Raw genomic sequence first — 24,058 nt, 5'->3', positions numbered from 1 at the left:
AACAAATTATAAAACACACTGTCTGCACACATCTAGACAATAGTGATCAACAGAACCCAGTGTGGATTTGTCAAAAATAAATCTTGCCGGACAAATCTCATCTCCTTTCTCGACTGTGTTACTAGCTTACTGGATGGTGGAAATGCTGTGGATATAATTTATCTTGACTTCAGTAAAGTATTTGACAAGGTTCCACATGATGTTCTAATCAGCAAGTTGGTAAAATATGCTTTTTGCACCTCTCATTTTTGTAAAAACAAAACTGCAAAAAAATTAACTGGGAACTTTGCAAAATAAATAAATAAATAATGGGCTGGGCTGGGCTGGGGGAGTTGCATGGGTAATGACTGTTGCTGTATCTGCTGACACAATACCACCTATACTACTATACCACCTACCCAGTACAGTTTTAAAGCAACTATAATTCATAACTATAATTTATAAAAATGTACCCTTGGAACAAAAACACATTTCAATGCTTTTTGCACTTTTCTTCCTTGGGGGAAAAAAACAAAATCTGCAAAAAAAAAAAAAATGTTTAAAACCGCCTCTCCCCATAAATAAGAAGAGGTTCTGCCTTTCTCCATTTTTTTTTTTTTGCCCACTTCGCTAAAAGGAAAGGGAACAATAGGTCTTTGAGTCCATGAAGACCTTTCAGAGGTCCCTAAATGAAGTACTGAGTCTCAGATCTTAACAGAAAATAAAGAGTAGCAAGGACATTTTGATTGTGAAGATTATCCCAATGATTTATTTCATAATTATTCACAGCACCCAGCATGAAGTCTTAAGGTATTTTTAATCAATCATCTTTATTAATGCTATTAATTTTCAAACAGTCCCCTGAAAGGCAGTATAATGGGGCGAGAAAAAACAACATAAAGATATAGTAGAAATTCTTCTAAGTTGACAGAGAAAATTAAGCAGGTTTAGATATAAACATGCTAGTGGGCAGTAGGTATTCAATTCCTGTGTTCAAGAGATTACATGTTACTTCCTGGATTTCAATAGCAATAGTATATGGGATCAAAAGGCTACATATGTGAGGATTTGTTTCAGAGTAATCAAAACTGAAAAGGGAACCTTCCTAACCCCATGCCACATATGCATTTTTCTCCTTTCTGGGTGGTACAGAGAAGAACATGAAGACCAAAGCAGCATCAGTAGATAAGCTTGAAGACAACAGCCTAAAGATCAAATCCTAGCTTCGAGATACACCAGCCCATGTCCACATACGGTGGTGCATTGACAGCCTTGTCAGTGTAGAAGTCCTCCTTCTAATGGATGCACCACAGAAGCTGGCATAACATTTGGGAAAAGGCCACTCTTGCATAACCTGGACATATTTTGGATGCAACTCCACTGGTGGAGAGGCCAAGACTGAGAGAGGGATTGTGAGAAGTTGTGAGAGGGATGTGGAGGACTCTATGGACATCAGATCTTAACCCCACTTGAGATGTTGGTCATGCCCCTACACTAGAAAATTGTGATGCCAATGACAGAGTTGGAGTAGATGGGAGAAACCCCAAAGGGAACGATGGGGAAGGGACAAATAGCAGGAAAATACAACTCACGTCACCTCCCTGACCCCCTCTCCCACAACAGCATAGTATACACGCTACATTTGGCAACCAGCCATAGCACACCAACTCCAGCAAAGAAGCCACTGCCAGGGAGACTACAGCTCAGCTCACAAGGTTTGTGTGGCACCATTCCCTAAGACTGCCAGGGATAATATATGCCCTGCAGGATGAGTCCCCATAGTAACAGTGCTCATATGACTCAGACATGCTCACAGAAGTACAGGACCCAGCATTGCCATCCACGGAGTGGCTGGGATAGATATGGCTGCATTCCCCTGGCTTATGTGTCCAGGCACCATACTATGACATCACTGCCAGAATGCAAACATTGGAGCAACACACCTTCCATAGAGCGTCCAAGTCTCCCACGGTGACAACATAGTATTATATTACAGGCTTTAATTACATGCAAAAATGGCTGCTGGACTAGGCCCTCATCTGCACTGCTTGGCGGAAACTGTTCAGGCCCTGGTCAGGGCAATGGAAGAGAGCACCAACAGGCTTACAGTCATGGGGAGCACCACAGCCTCCAACTAGGCTGTGTCGGTGTCTATGGGGCAGGCCATGGATGCCCACAGGGTTTGGTGGGCCAGCTCCAAGGCCAGTGGAAGGCAGCTAAGGTAGCTTTCCACAAGGAGCAGGCACATCACGTTGCCCATGGGCAGACAACCCTCTTGCCCTTTATAGGCAGATGCTCTGCCTGTGCAAGCAGGCCGGGTGACTGGCCCTTCCAAAACTGCCACAACATGGATAGGCTGGCTGCACTGGTGGGATGTGATTTAAGACGTGTTGTCTCTCCTTCTCACCCACACTTGCTGGATAGGGTTAGGTTATGATGGATGTCACCCTAGTGTCCATGCAATGCCAGCACAGTGCCTGAATAGGATTAAGCCTTTAATGACCTTTCTAACACTTCGTGGGTAAAACACAAGCAAGAATGGGATCCCCCACCCCTCATGTCTCATTACCATCGCTAGGATCGAGTTTAAGCCCCCTAACCAAGAATTCAAGCCCCTCAGGCCAAGGTACTGATCCACTGGGGGCCCAATCCATCTTCTGTTAGCTAAAGAAAAATTAAGCCTATCAGATCTAATAATGACATTTGTTTGGCCTCCAAGTTACTTTCTTTAACGAAACATACCACATCCCATTTCACGTTTCCTTAGACAGAAATAGTCAGTTTTATCAAGATATATGCTATCTCACTGTTAAAAAGATTAGTCCCCTGAGGGCATTGCTTTACCTTCAGGCAGGACAGACATTCAAAAATGAAAATGAATGAATTAATAAATGAATGACTATACTACACTATCCTATACTCTGATGCGGGGAGCATGAGGTAAAAAACTGAAACCAATAGCAAATAATACATTGAGAATACAATTATGTAATAAAACAGAAGCAAAGTGCTTATTCTGGAATTAGGGACAGATGTCCCCTAGAATTTATCAGGGAGAAAGTTAAGCCCCATCCCACCCAATGTCCTCAAAATATCAACCTAACTGCAGTGACGTAGCCAGGTCATTTGACGCTCGGGGCCCATAAATTTTTGTCACCCCCATATGACAAAATTAATTTGTCAGAGGGTAAGGGCGAGTGGGAGGGTAAGGGCGAGTGGGAGTGGTAAGGGCGAGTGGGTAACCAGGATGGGGAGTGAAATTGGATGCCAATTGGAATGGGACCCCAGGTTTACCCAGCAGGTAGATCTGGGCTCCAAATCCAGATGGGAGCCCAGGTCTACCTGCCTAGAAGAGGTGGCTCCAGAGGGCAGTAGGAATGGGAGCCCAAGTCTACCCAGCAGGTAGATCTGGGCCCCAAGTCCAGACAAGAGCCCAAGTCTACCTGCTTAGGAGAGGGCTCCAGAGGACTGTCTGAATGGAAGCCCAGGTCTACCAGACAGGTCTACCCAACTAGCAAACTTTGGCCACTGAGGCTGAAGTTCAACCAGGAGCCCAGTTCTACCAGCCTGGTTGACCTGGGCTCTGGGATTAAGGTAGTGCTCATGCCCTCCCCCCAACACACACAACGGATCCACTCTTGGTGCCGCCACCCCCCCCGGTATCACCTTGCTAACTCCTTACTGGTTCCATGCTGTGTCATAATAATATCTTATTGGCTCTTGAACAACCACTCTCATTGGTCTGTTCTGAGTTAAGGAAATTGTACTTTTTGTTACAGTTGCATTTTTGTTTTCTGGTTTTTTGGCTATAACTTTTGATAGAATTGAGATATTTTACTCCGGTTTGCTTCATTGCATTCTGCTGTAAATTACAGATTGAATGGTTTATAATATGATGGTATTATTCCTAACAAACCATGATTTTAGCTATTTTGGTAACTAGTGGTGTCACCTCCTAAGGGTGGCACCCGGGGTAAACTGTCCCCTGCTAGCTACACCAATGCCTGACTGGATCAGATGCAAACTTAATATCGCTGCTGTGGAGAAATGGCACTTGGGCATTTGGAAACACTGACCAATAATACATACTGTAGTTCTATCTTTAGATTACAGTTTTCAGGATTTGGCTTCAGGAACAATCTGAAATATTTATTTTAAAAATTCCTGAGTCATATGTTATTAAAAAGAGGTACCTGAAATAGCGCACAATTCATAAAATAGATGCATTTACTTCAGGTGGGGAATACAAATAACTAGTTTATTATGTGTTTTGTTTTTCTTTCACATAGGCCCAAATCCCAATCAACTTCCAGCACTGACATTGCTGTGGCAATGGGACATGTGCTGGATCCTGCAGTTGGGGGGTCAGTCACAGAGGCCCCTTTAAGGTAAGGGAATGTTTGTTCCTTTACCTTGGCGCTACATCGCCCTTAGGTTTGTGCTGGAAAGTTGGCTAGGATTGCGCCCATAGTTGGTCATCTGTATCACTACATGCATGGTATAATAATTTCCTGTCATACATTCTGATATAGGGTGAATTGGGGAGTAACATGCTGCCACCCAGCCAAAGCTCCCCCATAATTTTCAGATGGCAGGATGCTCCTATATATCAGCAATGTCTGACTGCTAATTAATGTTGCGTCAGTGAGAACAGTATTCTCTATGTAAACAATGAAGTTTCATGGCTAGAGAATATTTTTCTAGAATGGCTCATCTCCCTTGTTTTTTACCCATGCTTCTCAGATTTGACAATTCCAAGTGTTCTTATATACCAATCCATTAAATATTTGCAACTGCTTGAGATATTTTACATTTCCTTTTTTCTTTTGGGGTGTGAGCAATTTGGGGGGGGGAGGGTAAATTGAGAAAATGTGATTCTAATGTCTCCAAAGTTATGTTTCATTCATGCTAGATGATGAGGTTTTGAGTGCTTATGTATGAATATGACATCAGTTCAATTTTCCATGTGTACGCTCAATATTTAGAGCCGTCAGTGTCCATGCTAAGCACGCACATCCCTCTATCATCTCTGGTAAATATGTTTTTGAAGTACAATGAAAACCTACAAAAAATGTTTGGCCAGAGATTACAGTGGGACAAAAAATGAATATGCACATGATGGATGACAATGGTTCTGTCAAAACACCTTCAACGTCCTGTATAAACTATTATCTGTGTTCAGCTGATGTGACCATTTTCTGTCTTTCTCTCTTCCCTCCTCAACCTAACCTCCCCTTCAGCACTTTTTGTGCTGATAGATATTCTGTCTCTGTCTAGTCACGATCAGGAAAAGACTAAGAAGCTAGATTATGTCTGACAGGTGTTAACACTTATCAGGACAGTGTATTTTTGCAGGCAATAGAACAATTTATGTAACGTAAGGATACACTCAGATTGGTACTAATTATTCATTCATAACATCATTTAAAGGTCGCGCTTTCCCAATTTGTATTAGTCGATGTCAACTTGTATGTATTCTGCAGCTCCCTCTGGATTAAGCCAAGCTGCAGTATGCATGCCAAATCTGAACTCATCCATAGTCCAAGTAGGCTGTGATTAAAAATTACAGTGGTGATATCCTAAACTAGATTTTAATAGCTATTGCGATAAGAAAAGTGGTGTTATTGGATTATCAGCTTTGAATTAATTTTCACTCTTTTAATTGTTTCCCCTCCCTCAACTTCACATAGGCACTTCCTAGTCAAACTTCAGAAGATCTAATGAACAGTAGGAGAAAAATAAGTAATGGTGTAAAAGCTTTGAAAGCTAGAATTTGTTCTGAACTAATTAAAGCTACATGCAGTATTGTGCCAAAGAAAGGAATTTGCCTACAGAAAAGTTCGGGCAAAAATATTTTCCTGGAGTGATACAAGTCTTGTCAATCTAAAAATAATAGCAAGATTGTATACAGCATATTTTATGTGTCCAAAGTGCATCATGTACATGGATCTCAGGGCCGAACAACTACAAAAAAAGGCATAGTTTTGTGATGGGATCTCCTGTTTCTTTAAATATTTGTTAAAAGCAGCCATGGAAAACAGTAAGAATTAGTATCAAGACCACAATGCTGGAGGAAGGAGGATTAACCATCCACACCAGTTTCTCAAACTGTGGGTCAGGACCCTCTAGGTGGGTAGTGAACCAATTTAAGGTGGGTCCCCGTTCATTTCAACATTTTATTTTTATTTTATTCAACTTGATGTTACCACGGTATGTCACTACATTTGGGGAAATGTTACAGACCTGTACTTTTAACAAGCTACTATCTATATTCTTTTAACAATGATAATAAATGGGACTTACTCCTGGGTAAGTATGGGTAGGATTGCAGTCTAGGATTGTTAAAAAATTTTCCTGCTTGATGATGTCACTTCCAGTCATGCTAATGTGTGAGAATCATGGATCCAAACTGTGTACACTGATTAAAACCATCCCACTGAAATGGCAGGGCAAAAATAGCACTGGGGTGTCTGTGATTTTCAGCAGGAAAAAAGCAGAGGGAAGAGGTAACTCCCCCCCCCCCATCTCCAGTGTTGTGGTCCTGATCTGAATATGATCCTTACTCTATCCCCCCTCCCCACAACACCTTTTTTTCAAAAACATAAAGGCTAGAGATTGGATCACAGTCATCTCACCTAGTTTTTGTCTGGCTCTTAGTTTAGTCTCATAATGTTATTATTCATGCCATAATGCTGATTTGGTATAAGAACATTTAGGTTAGTTGTTCTCAATCTTTTCAGCCCCCTGAAAAGCCCCACCTTCAGTGCAGAGCTTGATGAACCAAAAGCTTTATTGGCAACGTGATAATGTTATCATGTCACTGCCAAAACTCCTGGATAGCTGAGCTCTTGCATTTTTTAAGACATGAAAAGTTTACTTCCGGAGCGTGCGCTGTGCTGTGCTTGGCAGCCCTGGGCCTGCTCCTGACCAAGTTGTGTCATGTTCTTGTTGATGAAAACACTCTCTGGAGGCAGGATTTTCGTGTTAAAATGTGTAAAAACTTGGCAACCCAGAAGCTTGGCAGAGCTCGGGCAATGTTCTTCGACCCACCAAAAATTGGGTTGTGACCCACTTGTGGGTTATGACCCACAGAACCACTGGTCTACCATATTAAGGGCTGAGATAAGAGTTGAACTAGAGAACTGCTGACTCATGGTTTCTCCTAGCCACTCTTTCAGTGGTTCCCAAACTGTAAGCTGTGGCTCCCGCAGAAGGGAGCCACAGAAGCCAGCCAGGGGAGCCACAGAATACTCTCAAAAAACCTGCTGTCCTATAAAATGTACAGGATTGTAGCCCAAATGGGGAGCCATGGCCAATGGCCCAGTAGGTCAATGGAGCCGCCCGTTGAAAAAGTTTGGGAACCACTGCACTATGCTGTACCAAATCTTAACTGCAACATTGCATATTATACATCAATTCAAAGTTCATGCCTGTAGAAGATTGTTTGTTGGGCAGGGCACAAAATGAAAATTTAGAATGAGAAGATAATACTATTGGTCATGAATAAGTGGTCAGACCCCTTTAACTATTTTAAGCATAAACATAATTCAGCGACATACCTGGGGGGGGGGGGGTCCACAGGTGCAAGTGCTCTTGGACTTCACAGGTGGGTGGGTGCCTCCCAGTCAATGCCACCTGAGGGTTGCCGCACCTGCTGCCTCACTGTCCGGAAGCGTTCTGAGGGCCAGAGAAGTCTTCTAAGGCCTCTGGAAGGCCTTAAAACATCACTTCCAGCTTTTCAGGGAAACTGGAAGTGATGTTTTAAGGCCTTCCAGAGGCCTTAAGACCTCTGTTCGCCACTGTCTGGAGGCATTCTGGGGCCCAGAGAGGTCTTCTAAGGCCTCCAGAAGTCCTTAAAACATCACTTCCAGTTTCCCTGAAAAGCTGGAAGTGACGTTTTAAGGCCCTCTGGAGTTCTTAAGGTTTTTCAGAGATAACCAGAAGTGACATTTTAAGGCCCTCTGGAGACCTTAGAGGATTGGGGAGGTGGCACTTCTAGGTTTTCCCCAGGGTGGCACAGTGGCTAGGACCACCACTGACATAATGTCATGTAACAAATCTTGTAGCTTGTAACACCTTATTCGTACTCCTCTTTTCTTCACTTCCTATGTAAAAATTTTTCTCTTAAAAGAACGGACTTTTTTTCTATATCTAGATTGTGAACTGACTCTGTCTACCCTGACTTTACTCCCCGTCCTGGCTATGCCCAGGAATTAAGGCCAGCACCACTGGATGATCCTTCTGGGACACAGACCGGGGCCCATGATCCTGCACAGACCCACCACTGGATGCACCCAATTTTGACTGAGGAAAAAGAGAGGTTAGGAGTAGCCATTGCACTTGCTCAATCCCCTCATCATCATTGGCCAATGGGGAAGTTTCTCCCTGCTGGCAACTTTCTTGTTGACCAATGGAAAGACAAAGAAAGAGGAAGCACCAGTGTGAAATTTTCATGAAAATTCTCCTCCCTCTTTTCCCTGTTGACTGATGGGATGGCGACATTCTCCCAGCTGGCAACATGTCCACACTACTGGCTAACAAAGAAGAGAAAGAGAAGGAAGCAGCACACACAGTTCCTGTTGGCACTTCCTCTTTCCTTCTCTCCACTAACCAATGGACATGTTCTCACTTGCCTATCCATCCAGATTGGTAAGATGTATGGTGAGAAAATAAGCAGCTTGGAGAGGGGAGGAAAGTGGGAGGAGATCCAGGTGCACCTGCTTTGCATGCTCATGAAGAAGACCTTTTCTGGATGGTGCCTCAGGGCACAGTGCAATTGGCACCAACCCTGCCAGGGACCCCGGATTTTTGAAATCTAAAGTGGTAGCCCTAAGGAAGCATGGCTTATTCATGCTTCATCTGATGCCCCATCTTGGTATTGTCAGAGGATCCCAAGCACATGTATGTAGAATTCCCATCTTGCAATGGACGGTATACTTATCTCTCTGCTTTGCATTGAATCCTGAAGCAATGATGGAAATAAATGCAAGTTTGTCACTCTTCCCTCTATAACTACTTCAGATGACCACTTGTGATTTTTAAAATGACGCATTTATTGCTAATAATAAATACCCAAGGTTAACTAATCCTTCAAATGCTCCTTAAATTGATTCCATTCTGAAATAATCCTCTTGGAAAGCAGTGCTCAACTGTGCTGTGTGATGTCTTTATATTTGATGGATTAGGTGTCCTTTAAACTTTGTTCAGCTATTATGAACTACTGAAGTAACAACAAGTTCCTGTTAAAATATAGACTTATCATAAGCACACAAAAGGAAACCAATCCAGATTTATTTAGGCTGTTTCCTGTTCAGCATCACCAATGCCAACTCTCCAAATCATTCTGCAACTTGAGGCTACTTCAGGCACTGAGTGATAATATACCCCATTAGCCCAGATGTAAAAAATGTTAGTTAAATTGCAAGTCTTACTGAAATCAGTGAGGCAGGGTCTAGGAGAGGGGGGTAAAGGGGGTAATTTGTACCCGGGCCCAGGGTCAAAAAGGGGGCCCAGGAGCCAAAGGAGGGGACCCAGAAATTTCCTGGGATCTGACATTTTCCAATTTACTTAGACGTGTTGCCCACATGGGATGCTGGGGACACTACCATGAGCTTGTAGCTACAGCTACTGGCCAGCATATGTGCCAGGCTGAGGAATGTGTACATGACACCCCTTAGGACAGTGTTAAATCTGGGAGGAAACTGGCCTGTTGCAGTAACTCTTCGGCTTGTGGATCTGCTTTCCATGAAGGAGTGTATAGGAGCTTATACACAGCTGCAAGAATACAGCTGGTGCAGAAGCACATTTTGGCATGTGCAGGACACTTTTCATTCAAGTGTGAGCCTAAATACTATGATGCTAATTTCCTGCATGATTTTCTATATTTAAAAGATAAAGACTCAGGAGTGTGTTTAGTTTTCTGTATTACTGTATCTAGCTGCCAATGCCACATGGGTGGGTAGACCTGGGCTCCAAAGACTTTTCTAGTTGTCTTCACCCTCCCCCGCCCTGTTCCCCCCCCACACACACACAGTGCTCACTCGTCACCACTCTCCCTGGCTCTGTTTCACCCCTCCCCCTTTGCAAGGGGCCCAAAAGAAACTTTGCGCCCCCTGATAAAATTCTTCTCAGGGGCCCTGCAGTGAGATACTCTATAAGTGAGTACAATACAATCTGTCTCATGGGCAATCTTATGTGCACTTATTTAGGAGTAAGGCTAAAATCCTATACACAATTCTCTGGGGGTAAATCTCATTGAATACAATGGGCCCTACTTCTGAGTAGACATGATAGGATTGTGCTGTAAGTCCTGTTGAACATTATGGGGCTTCCATCCAAGTAAACATGCATAGGATTGGGTGACACATCCCATTTCCTTAACAGCACAATCCTAACATTGACTTGAGCCATGCTGTAATTCGGCATTTGATAATATTCAGACCCTGCGCTGGACAGCACTAGAACATTTGCACTGAGCAGCACGGGAGTGTGGAGAAGACTGCAGGAGGGCATGGGGGAGGGCCGAATGGGGGAGGATCAGGATCAGGAGTGGGTGTAATTGACAGTGGCAACACAGGCCACATCCTAATCCTCTTCCTTGGCCAGGCAGCCCTATACAGGGCTTCCCAGCTCTGTGCCAGACATATAGTTGGCATGGATCAGAGAAGCCCCATAGGGGTGGCTGGGGCTTTACTTGATGTAAGGAGAAGTGTATCCCCTTATCCCGAGGAGACCTCTAGCCTGCTCCAAAACTGTCTGCACCAGCAGACCTTAGGATTGGGCAGCTCTTGGCATAAAGTGCTTAAATTTTGCTCATTGAACTCAATGAGTTGCACAGCGTAAGCCTCTTTGTAACCCTTCTTCAACAGGGCTTCCTTCCTAGTAAGAGTGCTTAGAACTTCCACCTTCAAAACATAGTTGGATTGACTCCATAGATTTCAACTGGACGTACCCGGTCAACTTGTTCTAGACAGTGATTTCAATGAAAGTGCCTCTAAAAATAAGACGCTTAGAGTTTCATTTATTTATATGAATTTATTCACTTTTGGATGTGTTTTTTTCACATTTGGATTTTCTGCTGAAGGCCTTTAAAGTGGCATACAGCAAAGAATAAAAACATAACGAAAAATATAATTAAATAAAGAAATAATGCACTGAATAGAAGGTCATATGGCTCATTTTAGTTTTCTAGCTGGACTGAAAGCTGGTTAAAGCAACTGTAATAAATATAAGACGACATTTAGACTACTCTGAGCTGCCTCTTAAAAACATTTTTTTTTAAGTGTGATCTACCACATACTAAAAATAGTTCTGGAAGAAGAAGCACTATTAAAAATCCCAAAGGAAAAAAAAAAACCGAAATAAGCCCAAAGTATTTTCTTTGGACTTGGTCCACCTGAAGTCTTTTATTTCCCCCCAGGCCCAGCTTATGCCAAAATTTTTGTCAGGTTCTTTCCCTGAATTTTTATGACTTCCTTATATTATTCAATCCTAAACTTGACAAACACAGATGCTCATTTCTTTGCCAATTCAGCACTTTTTCTGGATAGTATAGTATTTATTCTCCTCTAAATTCTCTAGTTGTTAAGGCAGAAGAAGAAAAAATGGGTCTATGTGTGTTATTGTTCTGAAAACTGGAGATTTCGATCCAGTTTTATTTACAGGAAAAAGAGTCATCGAAAGCAGCTGGGAGCCCAGGGTACAGAAACGCACATCTCTATGCATCACACATTGTATGGAGTCAGTTCAGTGACTTACAAGAAAGTAAGTTGCCTTTCTTGAAGGTTGAAGTTTTCTTCCTATGTACAGGTGCGACCTTGGAATCTACTGATTTGGCACCTGCTGATTTGATTTGCCATTGTTACCAGGGTCCACCTTTAAATGCTTGTATCAAGGAAAACAAGCACCAACATCCAATTTCCTTTCCTTCACGTTGTTAAACTGCTTTGGTTGCAAGCTTCTCAGAGTATACAGGCTTCCCCTAGGGTCCTTGGGGGATACATTTCTGCCCAGGGTTAGAGATAGCTTTTAAAGTTTCTTTAAAACTCCCCCCCCCCCGCTTAAGGGCCCTCAAGGGTTCTGTTCCAGAACCCTCAGTGGATTAAAAAAAAAGTGTGTAAAAAATGGAGTGAAATTATTCCATTTGATTCCATTATTCACCCTATGTAGTGGCTGAATGTGGTATAGCATCTATGCTAATATACTCTGGGGCAACAATGGAGGAGCAAGAAACTGGAAGTGCATCTTTAAAGCTGTTTTTCCACTGATTTGGTACACAATTTTCTTTTTTAATCCACTGAGTGTTCTGGAACAGAACCCTTGAGGGCCCTTAAGCAGGGGGGAAAGGTGGGGTATAAATCTCTTAAATAAAATAAAATAAATAAATAACAAGGTACAGCCTGTATATGAATATTCTTTGCGCCAGGATGGTGCAGTGTTCAGGTTCAAATCCCTGCTGAGCCATGAAGCTTCCTGGGTGACCCATGGGCCAGGCAATATATCTCAGCCTCACCTATCTCATAGGGTTGTTGTGAGGATAAAACGAGGGGAGGAACTATGCCCACAGTCCTGAGTTCCTTGAAGGAAGGACAGTATAAAAATTTGAAAAATAAACTCACTCACTCGCTCCTGTATATATTGAGTAGTATTTGTGAGGGTATGCATAGATGTATTTTTCTTTTGAAGCAATTTTGGCTGGAAAAAGTTTATTTCCACTTTGTCTGGTAGCAAGGATGAACAATTCTTTGCTGATCAGCAAACGAAAATAGATGTTGGATACAATGAAATGTTTTACATCAGTTTTTTTCAACCACTTTCTACCTCCAGGGAATGTTTTCCACATCAGCTCCTATGCCCAGGAATCTTTGCATTTTTGCTATGGATTCTTCACCCTGTAATCTTAAATACTGTTATGACTGGCCAGCCATTCTTTCGTCAGAATGTTAACATCTCTTGTTAATGTCCCAGGGTGGTCAACTGCTCTTTTCTTATTTGGATCTAAAACAGGGGTGGGCAAACACCAGCCCGCGGGACATTTGCGGCCCTCAGAGATCCCCAATCCGGCCTGCAGGGAGCCCCCAGTATCTAATGAGCCTCTGTTGGAGTCCATGCTGGCCTGTGACTGCCTGTCACCGACTGGCAGACATGAGCTCCGGCCTACCATGTTTCCCCGAAAATAAGACGCTGTCTTATCTGGTTTTTTTTTTGGCTCAAAAGAACACACTAGGTCTTATTTTCAGGGTAGGTCTTATTTTTTTCAGAAGTCAGTCCCTTTATAGTTAATGGGACTTACTCCCTGGAAGGTGTGGAGAGGGTGTCCCCTCAGCGCCCAGGAGGATGCCTGCCTGCCTGCCTGCCTATCTACTCAGAAGTCAGTCCCTTTATAGTTAATGGGACTTACTCCCTGGAAATTGTGGAGAGCCTCAGAGCCCAGTAGGCAGGTTTGCCTCGCTTGCTGCTTCCCAGCTCAGCTCCTCCTCAGTGTCCTCTACCCGAGGTAGCATAGCAGGCACTTTCTAGGTGGCGCATACGGAAGTGGAGCGTTCCGGGTCATGTTGTCCACCCGCCCCCACCGGAGGATCCTTTCCACCCTCCCCGTCCCGGCCCTGATCACAACTAGGTCTTATTTTCAGGGTAGGTCTTATTTTCGGGGGAACAGGGTAGTTAGAGCAAGGCGTTTTATAGTCTCCATGTGTTTTCTGCTTTTCCCTGGGCATTTTTTAAACCGCCCTCTCCATTGCCTCTGAACAACTTACATCTCCATGTGTTTCTGGGTGGCCTGCATGTTTTCACCATGCAAGAGGTATGTGGCAAACAGTTTTCATGTGGTTCTACATGTCTGTATTACAGTTCTCATGTGTATTATAAATAAGCTCAGTAAAATTCATTCGTTCTTATAAGTTTCAAATCTAATGTATTCTTTTTTGTAAACTTACTCAAATTTGAAATGTAAATTAATTTTTTTTTTATTGGCCCCCAACGTAGTGTCAGAGAGATGATGTGGCCTTCCTGCCAGAATGTTTGCCCACCCTGATCTAAAGATTGGGAGACTACTTCCAGAACAGTAGCCAAGTTAGTTCTGTTGCAGCAAAAGACACAAGTCTGTGGCACCATAAAAACTATAAACGTAAGCCATGGCGGACCCACAGCCCAATCCTGTGCTTCCCAACACCCAGGTCTGCAGCAGCACTGAAATGGCTACCACTGCATCCTATGGGGTTGGGAAGCAGTGTGAGGTCTACTCAGGGTAAGGGAGCTTATTCTCCCTTACCTTGTGTAATTCCCAGATGGCCCCGAGTGGGTACAGTTTCAAGGAGACGTGTGCCTGGTCTCCTGGGCCGGGAGGGGGGTTAAGATATGGCGGTAGGGCCTGCCACAATCTCTGCCCCTTTCTCCCCCACCACACCTTCCCCCGCCCTGCCCTGGAACTGCTCTCCCCACCCCAATTTAACAGTTGGCCTCCCAGTGCTCACCCAGAGCTCCAGGTGGTGGTTATCGTTCCTCTGCCTGACACTGGCTCAGTGCAGGCTTGCTGAGGTAAGAGGTAAGAGCTGTCAACCCACTTAGCAGAAACTACCACTTTGCCATAGGTGTGCAAAGTTCTCCTGGCTTAGCTACGCCACTGTCACATGCTCTGAGAGGAGGCTGGTGAAGAGAGAGCTGAACTTCTACTGCTTCACCACTGATTCTTGTAAAATGGCTGTCAAAGAGAATGCTTCGAGTGGAGAGCTTTCAGTCACAAAAGTCTTCTGGTCGAGCTACAGTTCTTTACAAAAAGTGGGGTGTGGAGCAGTAGCATAGCTAGAGAAGTGCAAAATTTTAAGTGCAGGCTCCCTACCACAAGTTTAAGCAGCCCCTCCCACTCGCCCACAGAGCCATTCAACAACAGCAAGCTTCTGGTTGCTACGCCACTCTAGCTACGCTACTAGTGCAATTTGGGGGCTGGGTTCAGACAGCGGATCAACTTGGGCCATCCATGGCATAAGCTTCATGAACTGCAGTTCATACAAAAGCTTATGCTGAAATAAATTGGGCAGGCTCTAAGAGCGCAAGCTTATGCCTATGCCTGTCTACTCAGAAGTAAGTCCAATAATATCAATGGAACTTGCTCCCAGGAAAGCGTGGAGAGGATTGCAGCCTAAGTCTTTACAGGATTCTACATTGATTTAAGCTGGTTCCTTGATACAGAGATATCACTGGAATAGAAACCATCAGAGTTTAGGGAGCTTGAAACAACTGACCCCAAGCCCCAAACTAAAAAGAGAGAGAGAGAGAGAGAGGTAATAGGAGAACTTGCTGCAGCACCTTGGGGTGCAGAAGTCTCTCTCTCTCTCTCTGACTCTGATCCAAGGGAGCAACATGCTGCCTGCTAGAAGTTTATGAGCTACTTACCTCTGTTGATGCTCTACCTGTATATTAGTAAATAAAGCAGGTATTAAAATGGAGTCACACCATGCACACATTTAACTATACATGCTTTGCAAACAGTTTAAATAGTGTGGAATGTAGAAGGGGGAAGAATGGGGGAGTTTCTGGGCAGAGAGAGAGGAGGGCTGGAGGCAGGATGGGAAGGGGTGGATCCCAGCAGCACTGGTGTGCCCCAGATGCTAACCTCGCTCCTTGTCCCCTTCCCTCCCCCTACACTCTTCTGAAAATAGCTGGTGCAGTTGTGCAGGTTTGAGGAAACCCATTGGGGCAGTGGAGGATTGCCCTGGCCCAAGGGAATGAAAGTTCTTTGACCTCAAGGAGGTCTCCAGACTGCATTGAAATAACTGTATCCATGGGGGCAGGGGGTGGATTTAGTTAGTACTGGACTGGAAATCTATCAAATCTGCATATCAAATGAAAATACATTTAGATTTTAAAGATAAAAGCAGTTCTGAACCACATTTTTTTTTGGGGGGGGGACTTCTGAGGTTTGATTAAATTTAGGATGAAACCAAATTGCAAAACGTTTTCTTGTTTTTCTGCAAATGAGACTATATTTTGTACTGGGAGGGAGGAAAAGGCAACTGCTCTGGTCCCATCTGGTATAAATAAAAGGGACATCCTTAGCCTCCCTGTGGCATGTACTAGCAACAATATACATGAGTTCAGTGACTCTAGTCATGCATCTGCAGCTTGCTCAGTAATTTCTCATACTGGTGAGGTAGGGAGACTCATGCAAATCCAGCCCCCCCCCTCCCCAACAGGTTCTGGATTTACTTAAAAATACATTTTAAAATTTGGGCTAACATAATAAGAGCCACATAAAGGATTAGGAGGCATGCGGAGAGAGATTAAAGTGGTACTTCAGCAGCAATATCATCTGTGCTGTAGCTGGGAAAACAGATAAATGTTGAGTACCCCAAGGTGCTGCAATATGAACACTGAAGACTGACTTGGATGCTTCATTCTAATCATGCATCTTGGATGTGGGATTCATGAGCGTCAAGCAATAGAAGCAATGGCTTCATGGGAATCATTTGTTGCTTAAATGTTTAACTTAACTGACGATGTGGGAAAGTTGGAATGCTCTACTACCACATAAAAGAAATTCCTGCACGTACGAAACCAGCTTATCACAGAGAATGTTCTAGCTCAGTCATTTTCCAGACTTAGTTTTTTGAATGTGCAGGGATTCTTTTTTAAAGAGAGAGAATTCAAATACGAAACCCCTTCCTGCAATTCAAAGCTGTACACTCTAGAAGCAGATCTGTCATTCAGCGCTGCTGATCATGTAACTAGCTTGGCACTCATGCCTCTTAAATTGTGATCTAATCATAGAGGAGATAAAGGGCTTAATTTGCTTGGCTCTGACATCTGTGAATGCCAGGGCTCAGTCCTGGCATCAGTAAAAGAGGAATAGATGAATGTGCCTTTGAGCAAGTGCAGAGTACATTTCCATCACCCCTCAGTAACTACCTAGTCCCTAAACATCAAGGATTGGAGGCAATGGTTTCCAGATTAGAGAGTGGTGCTTCCCCTGTTAGCCCGGGCATTTCTTTTGCTAGAAGGTGGGATAAAATCTAAGTGCCACTGAGTAGAAATAACATAGCTAAAGGTTGGGAATGACTTGGGTCACCTCCCCCAAGCCCTAGTCACTGGTGTGGTGAGCACCATCATGCAGATACCGTGATGGGCAGGAGTTTCTCCAGCCCCTCAGATTCTGATTGCTGAGATGACAGTAACCTCCCCTGAAATTGCAACACACAAGGGTCTCCTGCAGCCCTGTCATATTCCCAGGTTGGGTAGATTGAAAAAAGGTCAGTCCTGTGCTTTCTCTCTTCCTTGCAACAGATGTGGGAGCAGATGCGAAGGATGTTGGGAAGACTAGTTAGCCACAAAGGCATAGGCAGAGTGACAGCCTGTAGCCTTGTCTAGGATGGCTAGCATTCTGCTTTTCACAGACCAAGACAAACAAGCAGAGAGGGAGGGAGAAGAAGCTTACAACTCTGATATCTGTGTATAGGAGGAAGATTCACCAGAATAAGCTGAGTACTTAGCTATGGAGTGTGCGTGTGTGATTTTATTCATTTTTGTTCTTTGAATTGTCAGTTGCCAAAAGATAAGGCAAATTATAGCATTTTTACATAATACAATTTATTAAAGATTCTGATGCCTCATACAAAAGGTGACTTTGGCCTGCAGCTCTTAAGCCATTTCTGCCCAGCGTTGCATATACGTGACAGGGACCAAATGTGTACACCTGTTGGGAAGGCAAAAATGGGTTAAACAGCACCTATGCCCAGATATATGATAACTGCATCACCTTGAATAAGTAATATTTCACTGCCTGAATTTGGAGGCACAGAGCTACAGATTAAATGCTTACAATAAAAGTCTGCCTATATTTTTATCTCCTTTGAGTGCCCCACAGTTCGTACTAGAACTGGGCTCTGCTATGGGTGTATGCATGTGAGCATGCAATTTGTTTACTCTTTTTAAAGCAACGAAAGCTCATTCACAATGGATTTCTTTCCAGCCCCCCCCCCCCAAAGCTCCCTTTCCAATTGCTCACCTACTCTATAGCTGAGTGAACACTTAAGGAAGTTGAATAGCATCACAGCCTGTCTGGGACATGAAGGAATGCAGAGGAGGATAATCACAGCATCATCAACTCAATTCTCCAAGGTAGCTGCCCAATAATGCTGTTCTAATTGAATAACTTATCCACAGCTATTTCCCTTGGGAGAGCCTCCAGGTTAAGCTCTGCATGGAGGCAGATGGTGCAGCATACACAATGAAACCTGTAATTTTCTCTCACCACTGGGCATGTTAACAGAGATTTGTTTTCTTCCCCCCTTCCTTAATATTTTAACTATTTCCCTCAAATTATTATGTGCCAAAGAAGCCAGGATGAGAAAACTCATGATAAATTACAGTCTGCTCAACGCACTACCCACAGCTCCTCTGCTAAGCAGTAATTGTACACGCCAGGGTCTGCCAGGTGTATGTGGAAATGAAAATATTGCAATTAATAGCCAGTATTACAATTAAAAGCCAGTGTATACAAACCACTGAGCCACAAGACCACAAAATGAGAATTTCACTGGTATTGATATCAAAAGTCATTGATATGACTTTTCAGTCATGAAAAGTACTATGGGTGTATTTGGAGAAAGTTCTACTGGCCATGTGATGATTTCATGAGTGGATCCCCAAGACATTGTTTATCCTGCAAAGGCCTAATAGCAACACACTTTCTGTTGCCCAGATTTCTGGGGTTTGCTGAAAGTGTCATGCTAGACCAGGGGTGCCCAAACCCCGGCCCGGGGGCCACTTGCGGCCCTCAGGCACTCCCAATCCGGCCCTCAGGGAGCCCCCAGTCTCCAATGAGCCTCTGGCCCTCTGGAGACTTGCTGGAGCCCGTGCTGGCCCGATGCAACTGCTCTCAGTGTGAGGGTGACTGTTCAACTTCTCACGTGAGCTGTGGGATGAGGGCTACCTCCACTACTTGCTGTTTCACGTCTGTGATGCAACAGTGGCAGCGAAGGAAAGGCCAGCCTTGCTTTGTGCAAGGCCTTTTAGAGGCCTTGAGCTATTGCAAGACCTTCATTCATTCATACAAGTTCCATCTCTAATATATTCATTTATGTAAATTTATTCAAATTTTAAATGTAAATTAATTATTTTTCTTTCCCGGCCCCCGACACAGTGTCGGAGAGATGATGTGGCCCTCCTGCCAAAATGTTTGGACACCCCTGTGCTAGACCAATCAAGCTAAATCTGTGATCCCAAATTATTATCATGCGTCTGATAATATTTTGATACAGCCCCCCACTTCTCTCTCATTATATATGTAATATATATATTTTCATTGTATGCCTTTTCTATAACTTTTATTTTTAATAATGTGTTTAATAAAGTCCATGTTGAACAAAATAAAGTCCATGTTGAACAAAACAAATCCTTGATGGTCTTGGTGTAAAACCTTGCATTGGGACCCCTATGACACCTCCTGGCTACCCTGACAACACAGTAAGTACTACCAATGCCAACACTACTGAGAGTTGAAGGGTTGGATTAGCCAGGAGGGGTCTTTGATAGGTGTAGACCTTTGGCAGGTGTTCAGTCTGGTTGACCCCTGATGCCACCTCTGCCCCAAATGATGCATTCAGTCTAATGTGTAGTTTGGCCCTCAGACTTCCTATCAGAATTCTTAACAGCCTCTACAACTCTCAGAATTCTATGGAGAAAGCCATGACAACTAAATGGATAGAAACCCAAACCATTCACAATTTGTAGGATAGGAATTGGTGGCCCAGAATGAGGTTAACCAAAGAGCTTGCTTCGAGTGGTAGGCTGGGAGAGATGGCAAACTGGTGGGAAAGTACCCCATACCCTGTGCCACCCACCATCTCTTCCAGTATGTCACCTGTCTGCTGTTCCACCTGGCCATGCTCTTCTTCTGCCCTGTCCTTGGACACTGTACTCATCATTCTCCTCCTCTACCTCCACTACCGCTGTAATCCCAAGCTGCCACCTTCTCTGCTCCATCACTTTTGCCTCTCCTCTTTGCCACTTTTTGGAAACTAGGAGCACAGAGTTTCCATTTCCAGGATCCTCCCCACCTGGCTACTTTACAAGGGTGGTGGTAGAGAAAAATGTGGTGGTGGAGGAGAAGGAGGAAAATGATGAAGTGTGTTTTATCCTGGTGTGCGTGTGGAGGTGCAAGCTGCTGGCAAACATGCTGGCATTGGAGGTGGGCAGTGGAATTGGGGGGGGGGGAGTCACCCCATGTCATGTGGCAGATTGGCTTGGGTCATCCCTGTAGGTAGATCTCTTCAGGTCAAGAATATTAGTTCAAGGCATTGAAATTTAAGTACTTTAAAGTCACATTGACTTTAGTGGGAGAAAGCACATGCTGACCTTTGACTAGATTGCGCCTTATCTGAGTCCTTATGAAGGCAAGTCAGCATTCCCTAGCTAGCACACAATGGAAAAGCTGTCGATTCCTAACCCAGTTTTAAAGCATTTCTTATAATAATAAATATGTAGCAAATGTCTATATCTGTCCATGTAGGATGGAAAATCTCTCCTGAGTTTGACTTCTAAATGACAGGTCATAACTGTGTTTCCTTCTCTTTTGTTCTGAAACCTGTAATACAATCAGTGGCAGCAAATGCAGCTGAAAGGCAAAGCAGCCGAGGAAGGCCAGGCATGCAGAGACAGCCTGTCAGCAGCCTAACAATATGACAGATGACAGACCCACAGGCAAATCCAGGATTGCCAACAGATCAGCCTGGAGAGGCAGCCAAAGAGCCAGATGCAGCAACTGAAAAGATGAGATCCTTAGTTTAGCATCTGGGCTCTGCATGTCTTCAGCGGTGACCCCAATGGTCAGAGAGGCTGGAAACCAATGAGGAAAGGTCTGATGATGTCAGCAACGCCTCAGCCTCTCTCTCTCTCTCTCTCTCCTTCTCTCAGGGCTTGTGCAAGATTTCACCCTTTGGAGCCTGTACCTACAAGAACTGCTGAGTTCACATCAGGATAGTAGTAAATATCCCTACCCAGTGGATGCAGGTAATTTACCACTGGTAAATGAGGGCATTTTTGCATGTGAAGCTGAAACTGCCTTTGAAGCTTTGGCATTGTACATCTGGTGTTATTAATGTCTGGTTTTTCTTATTGTGGAAGAAGAAAATAACCTAATATAGAGGTATTTGCAATGCAAATTAATCTTCTGGCCTGTGTGGGTTTTCCATTGCATGTGACAAACCTGATTGAAGAAAAAGTTGCATAAAGCCTCGTATGTGGAAATGGCCATAGAATTAATTAGGAGGTAACTTTAACTGGCTGAGAACGTAACGTGGCTGAGATCAGATGGCCCTGACCCAGCCCATGTCAAAGTGATTTGCCCCTCAAACATACAACATGCTTATCTTGCCACCACACAGTAGCAGAAAAACAGGCACTAGCCAGTCTTTCTCCATGCTGATTTGCAGTACTGTGGGTACAACAGTTTGTTGCATAAGGAAGCATAATTCACCTCTTCCCACATAAGTCTGGGATCAATGGTTCTGTAAGGTAGAAATGTCAGTACCCTCACCAAACTACATTTCCCATCATTCTTTGGAAGAAGTCATGCTAACTAACCTATTATAACAGAGATATACAGTTAATGTATAGCATAGATCTATGGGCTGGCTCTGGTAACAGGTGCAAGTTTGCAACAGCTGCAGACTTTATGAAATGATGCCACATGAGACAAACAACAAACAACATAATACAATGCACCTCTTACTGTGATATCAAAATCACTGCTGCCCTACATTTCAATTTTCTTACCCAGAATGACTTCCATCCATGCATACAAGCCTGGATATTTTGGTTTCTACTTTCATTACAACAGACAAGTTCATAAGTGACTAGATATTTGTCTCCAACAATCAAATCTATCAACCGATTGAAAAATTGTACTGTACCGTATTATAATACTTTCTGGTGGTTATCCCCTGCGTTAAATGGCGTATGCGTGTATTTGTACAAGTCATAAAACAGTGTACATGAAAGATTCACTAACAACTAGCGCAAGGGCTTAGAAATGTTCATCTAAAGAATTACAGCACTGATACAGCAAATGCATAATCTTATCAGGAATTTGGTTTGCAGGACCAGAGATTCAAGAAGCCTCTCTCAGAGAGATGAGGCAACAATCAAAATGACAAGTAATGATATGCCTTCTCCGATGAGATAATTGTGCCTATTGTGAAATGCTAATTAGGTCAGGACATAGTCGTGAATATTTTCCAAAGTGGCATCTATTCCTTCATCCTAGCATTCCACTTCAAGTACACCACATTGAGCCTTAATTATCTGAATAGTTTTTGCCTTGATTTTAATCAATTTACTCCAGTGAGGCAAGGACAACTGGTTCAGATTTACAAAATATGAGCCAGTTTGCAGCTAAACAAAGTCTAAACCTTCTTTGTTCAGTTTTTTTTAAAAAAAGTTATTATATATCTACTCATAAATTGTATATAATGTGAAACTATTTTATGGGCAGCTATCTTGCATATGCAGGAGAAAATCCCATATAGCCCAGTCCAATGGTCTGCAAGGTACCTGTAGCATTGGGTGCACTGTAATGTTCCCAGTCGTTGAGTGTAAGCATGTGCATACACCCTATATACAGACCCAGCATATTGATTATCACTATGGTAGTATGAATACCCTGTGAGGATGGCCCTGAGGACATGCATGCGCACTGCAGCTGTGGATGAAAGGCACAGATGTTCAGGAATATTGCAGTATGCCCTTGGCAGCATGTATGCCTGTCTGTGGGACAGTAGGAGTTACAGAGCTCCATTGAGCCCCTGTAGTCCTGTTTTCCACACATGCAGTCTTGTGCATGGCTGACTTACCCCTGAGGCCAGGTGGAGTAGCATTTCAAGGTGGAAACTAGGGAAGGTGGTGAATTGGCAGGGGCACCCCGCAACATCTTGCACCCTCTCCCAACCAGTGTCCACCCAGCCACTTTGTCTTGCTCTCTGACCCTCTTCTGTGAGCTGAGAGCGAGAAAAAGATGACTGGAGGAGTGGCAGCCCACCTCCACCTCCTCCAGTGCTGTTGCCTCAAGCAGACAATTGGTGCAGATACATGCTGCAGGGAGGTGCCAGCAATACATGCTGCCGAGGGCATAATGCAATGTTCCTGAACAGCTGTGCCTTTCATCCACAGCTGTAGTGGGCATTGCATGTCCTCAGGGCCATCCTCACAGGGAATTCATGCTGACCTAGTGATGATCAATATGCTGGGTCTGCGTATAGAATGTATGCACATACTTACACTCAACAACTGGGAACATTACAGAGCACCTGATGCTACAGGTACCTTGCAGGAGACCATTGGAAAACAAGGGGCTGCTGCACCTGTAATCTGACCACTCCACTGTTCTACCTCCACCTGGCTTGCCCAACCACTCTTGGAACAAGAAAAGTACCTCAAGCCAAGAGCAGGCAATGCAGCAGAGATGGAAGGAAGGGTCAGCCTGTTGTCACCATTGCCACTTTCCTCACCTGACCACCTATATTCCTCTGGCAGCAAAGTGATGTCTTCCAGTATTTGGTGATTACATCATATGTCATTGCTGACTTCTGGCTCAGCCAAGCGCTGAGCCGTGCACAGCTCAAGTTGTGCAGCTGCACAGCTTACCAGGAATGCTGCTGATCACTTCTTCAAAACAGGTTGGTTGAGCATGCTGTTAAGGAAAGAGGACTCCTTCTTCTATTCCCAGTATGTTTTAACCAGCTGGTTTGAAGTAGTGGCCAGGTGAGGAGGCAACGGGGGGGGGGGGAGGTGCCAGGGTGTGCACATGCAAACTTTTTCTAAGGGGGGGGGAAGAAAGGTCACAACTTAGCACTTTTAAGTCCCATTCATTTAAGTTTAGCAATCCTGTTTCCATAAAAGGCACTTTAGCAATTCCAAATTGAGGCCAAAAAGATCTAATTAAAGCAAACAAAAACAATTTGGTAACAACTCCAGTTTAATGTTTAAAGAATGACATTTGCCTTACAGATTATTGTTCATAGTACATTGGTACAACAACTATAGGCATTTTACGAGTATTTGTGATCTGTTATGACCCTCAGTGATAATT

General features: G+C 43.8%; 1 long non-coding RNA gene across 1 annotated transcript in view; it reads left to right on the top strand.

Annotated features, from left to right (window-relative positions):
• The first annotated feature begins 20,669 nt into the window (after window positions 1–20,669).
• The window catches only part of LOC136645377 (uncharacterized), a 61,444-nt gene continuing 58,055 nt past the window's right edge, over window positions 20,670–24,058 (top strand). The window contains exon 1 of the long non-coding RNA XR_010794122.1: window positions 20,670–20,982. This is a non-coding gene — a long non-coding RNA (uncharacterized lncRNA). The remainder of the gene's footprint in view (window positions 20,983–24,058) is intronic.

Source organism: Tiliqua scincoides, chromosome 3 (assembly GCF_035046505.1).
Source record: "Tiliqua scincoides isolate rTilSci1 chromosome 3, rTilSci1.hap2, whole genome shotgun sequence".
Lineage (NCBI taxonomy): Eukaryota > Metazoa > Chordata > Lepidosauria > Squamata > Scincidae > Tiliqua > Tiliqua scincoides.
Note: the sequence above shows the minus strand (reverse complement) of the source record. Positions and strands in the feature narration are given on the sequence as shown.